The sequence below is a fragment of the Nothoprocta perdicaria genome, unplaced genomic scaffold (assembly GCF_003342845.1).
Source record: "Nothoprocta perdicaria isolate Ctin4 unplaced genomic scaffold, notPer1 scaffold_469, whole genome shotgun sequence".
Taxonomy (NCBI): Eukaryota; Metazoa; Chordata; class Aves; order Tinamiformes; family Tinamidae; genus Nothoprocta; species Nothoprocta perdicaria.
The window spans coordinates 111629-115657 of NW_020455720.1; the positions used below are offsets into that span (position 1 = coordinate 111629).

A 4029-nucleotide genomic window follows, 5' to 3' on the forward strand; every position below is an offset into this window, starting at 1 on the left:
TAGATGATTCATGTTACTTGTTTTCACACTATCAGCATCAGTAACCTSATGGTTATTGCAAGGACAGGTATCAACTGGGTAGTTTAAAAGAAGCTCTGCAATTGCCCAAACATCCTCTCTGTCACCTTCTCAGAGTTGCTTCAGGTTTTCCCTGATGGACCACAAGAAAAGCAGAGATCTGTTACAGACAGGTTCTGAAGACGCCCAAAGCCTAATTCAAGAGTTAGATGTAGACAGAGTAGACATCACTGTGCATATCAGCAAGAGTTAGATGAAAATTGTGTAAAGGCCAAATTTAAGTCAGTATTTAGCTAGCCTCGCTCTGTCAAGACACATACCACTTCAGAAAAGCCCACAGAGATTTTATTTTGGAGTAAATGAAATTTCTACTTTTGCTTTTAATTCTGCCAATAACAACATGCACACAATAGGAGACAATGTGAGCACTGGCATACGAGCCTGGGCTACAGCAACACAGCTTAAATGTCYTATAGTTCTGGCACAATCAGTAGCACATCATTCCAGAAATGAGACTGCCACGGAGGCCAAGGGAAGCAGCACCTCATCTCCACTTTGCCAAAACAAGAGATCCTGAAGCACGGCGGTTCTGGAGACAGTTTCTTGCTCACTTTTGCTAGGCAGATACAATTCTGCCCTAGCCAGACACTCTGTAGTCACTTCCTCTAGCATCAGCAAAGCTGGACTTGAAGCACATTTGGATACCGATACTGGAAGGCTAACCTGGCAATGAGAAACATTCTTGCTCACAGTACAAAGACAAGACAGAGAAGGAGACCAGGATACAGCACAGAGATAGGAAGCAACTGGCAGATGGTCTGTAAGAGCACAGCTCTAAAGCTGGCAGCTCAGACAGGCTTCAAACGCTCTCCCCAAACCCAGCTCTTACAAACCCTGTTCTCCTGCTATACTTATGTAAAAAGAGAGAGGCACTTCTGCTTACTTACATCTTTCTTAGATGGCTTGGCAAGACTGTGTTATTACTTTGATCTCTTGTTCCTATTTTTAGAAGAATAATTGACAGGAYAGTTTATGAGAAATGTAAATCCCAACCAAGGACAATCTACATGCAAAGGAGGCTTCATTATTAGCAGAGAGTCTTACAAACCAGCAAGCAAAGACCGAACAGCAAGGAGTGACTGCAAGTTGAAAACAGCGAGACTTATATTGAAAAGAAAGTCTCATCTGTTAATCATTAGGATAATCAGTGACTGGAATGGCTTACCAAGTGGCTCTCCACTTCTTGGAGTTCCTCCATCAAGATTAAGTGCTTCTTTCTAAATGATCTGCTATATTCCAATCACTGAAAAAAAAAGATGGGACCCTGAAATTCCCTGACTTGCACAGAAGCTCAGACTGGGTGCGATAGTAATCCTCTCTAGTTTTCAGACCTTGAAACACGGGTAGTGCCTTTGAACTGGGAGCAACATGCCACTCCCCTCGTTGTTATTTCTGGGAGTGTCACCAGACTCCACAGAGTCCTAGGCAGACAAAATGTGGACCTGAAAAGGACATGTGTAACTCGCTGTTGAGGAAACAGGAAATTTGAACAATGTAAGTGGAGAAGAGAACGTGAAACTCTGGTGCCTACATCTGTATTTGCTACTTGGAAAAGAAACCAAAATACTCAAAAATTCCAAAATCATGAACACAAGCACCTTCCTTCTATGAGAGTTCTTGAGATCAAAAGTCCATATAGGAAGAGGAACAAGAGGAATAACAAATTAGGACACAAGGAAATAGCCTCAAACAGAAGCACCAAAAGCTCCACAGGAACTTAAGGAAAATTATCTTGACAGTGAGGGTTATAGAGCACTGSAGCAGGTTGCCAAGTGAGGTTGTGGAATCTCTTTCTCTGGGGAGACTTAAAATCCGCTTGGACGCAATTCTGTGCTGCATGCTCTAGGTGACCCTGCGTGTGCAGTTGGATCTTTAAAGRTCCCTTCCAATCTTAATGATTTTATGGTTCTATAAAGAGCACATAATGAGGTACACAAGAATCAACAGCCCAATAGGTCTCATTCTCCATGTCAAGCAACGGTTTTACTTCGCAGTCTGTAGAGAGACTAGAGAGACACAGGCAGGAGTCTGGGCCAGATATCTACTCTATGCAAAAAAAAAGTGATGGCCTGCATGTCACAGTCCTGTCCACTTTCTGTTAGCCACTGTAGAGCAGGGCGTGCATGACGAGCAGGGAGGCACCAGCACTCTGGCACTGGGGCTCCCATACTAGCTCTTATGACTTTCTGTCTAGACTGTTTTTCTCTCTTTCTTCTTGATCAAGTTAGCAGCAGTCTAACTCRCTGTTTCTTTGCAAACCAACTTGCAATTTGGTCTCCTTCCAACATGATTAAAAAAAAAAGCCAAATGAGATTTTATGCAGTGAAGGGCAACAAGAGTGAAGAGCCTGCAGACATCAGTCCATCCTATGCTTGCTGACCCAGTGTGATGAGTTCAGCCTTGCTTAATAGAGGAAAATCACTTCCCATTTTCAAACTGCAGGAAATCCCCTTCCCCCTTCAAAGAGAGGTTCTGGGGAGGAAACATCTGTGCACTTAACAGCCTGAGCTCTCTGACCATGTATTAGATGTATTAGCTCACAGCACACTCTGGCAGTGTGCAGGCCAGGAGCTCTTCCAGATACACAACCCAAGGTAAAGCAAAACAAGCCCCAAACCACATACACAGGCCATGAGCAGCCTGATCTAGCCTTAAACAGRGGGTTGGATCTGAAACCTCCAGAAATACCTTCCAGTTTGAAATGTTCTGTGCTTTCATGATCGTATTTCGACAAAGCACCCAGCATGAAGCAAATTAATAGGATATGTCTAGCTGCGAGAAAGACCTGATATAAACACAATCTCCATACACTTACCTGCTTTGCCACTTGCTCAGTCTCATGTGGACCACTGCAGACCCAACAGCAAAAAGAAAGGCTTCAAAGGTCTCCCCTGCAGTATCCTGCCCAGCACGAGCAGATCACTATTAAGAGTGGAAACTGGACAAAAAGTGCAGGGGAAACTCCGTGCAAGAGGCAATATGAGGACACAGAAGGGAAAAAAAATGCTGTGAATTGAACCAGCACTAGAACAACCCTGTCCTGAAGGGAAAAGTCTGCTCTGCGCTGACATTAGTGGGTTGATGTTTCCCCCCTATCTGGAGTTTTCATAAATAAATATGTAACTTGGCAAAGGCTACTCAGAATCTGTGGAGCTGGGAATGTGGTTACTCAGGAGTGTGAAACAGAAGTAGGAGAAAAACAATGCAGTCAGAAAATCAAGRTCTGTTTCTGCATGCAGCAGATGCTAGAAACTGGATTTGCTAGTGACAGAAGCCTACAGAAAGCCCTAGGAGACAGAGATGCCAACACTGATTCCTGTAGGCATCCTGAGCTTGGCATGAACATCCCAGCACTGAGCAGCACCTCACATACCCTCTCCAAACTGGGCACAATGATCCCAGTATTATCTCATGCCTATATGTACCCTGGAGCCCAGTATCTGGACCCGGGCAGAGGGAAATGCCCAGCAGTCTCTTAACTCCTCCGGCATTACCAGCACTCCCTCTCTCTAGTGAGTCATTCTGTATTTTCTTCTTTTTTTTTTTTTTTTTTTTTTTTTTTTTAATGCAATCTTTCTTGCTCAACATTTGGTTTCCATGGTGTCACATACACTGTGTGAAACAGATTTATATTTAGAAAGTGGAACGAGTCATATGACCTCTCCCAGTTGTTATGGCAACCAACACAACTCCTGCTTTAGCTGAGTGTGATGGCACATGGCTGCTCGGACTAAGTCACCCTCCTTGGGTGGCCGTATGGATATTGGAAACAGTCTCACACCTGTGCCAAATGCTTGAGTGTCTCCAAGTCCTGCTTTCCCTGGCAGGCTGGCGCAATGGGATGAGGTAGGCCAACCAAGCACTCCCTGCTTCACCATCTTCCAAAGCCAGCCTGCAAGGACAGCTGTCATTTTTACCAGCTTCAAAAATCCCCTTGCCTAGTTAACTCTA

General features: G+C 44.3%; 1 long non-coding RNA gene across 1 annotated transcript; it reads right to left on the minus strand.

Moving 5' to 3' along the window:
- Window positions 1-582: 582 nt before the first annotated feature.
- On the minus strand, window positions 583-1020 carry LOC112953881. The gene is made up of 2 exons (XR_003250632.1): window positions 966-1020; window positions 583-741 (listed from the first exon to the last, which is right to left on the minus strand). It is a non-coding gene; the product is annotated as an uncharacterized LOC112953881 (long non-coding RNA).
- Window positions 1021-4029: the final 3009 nt, after the last annotated feature.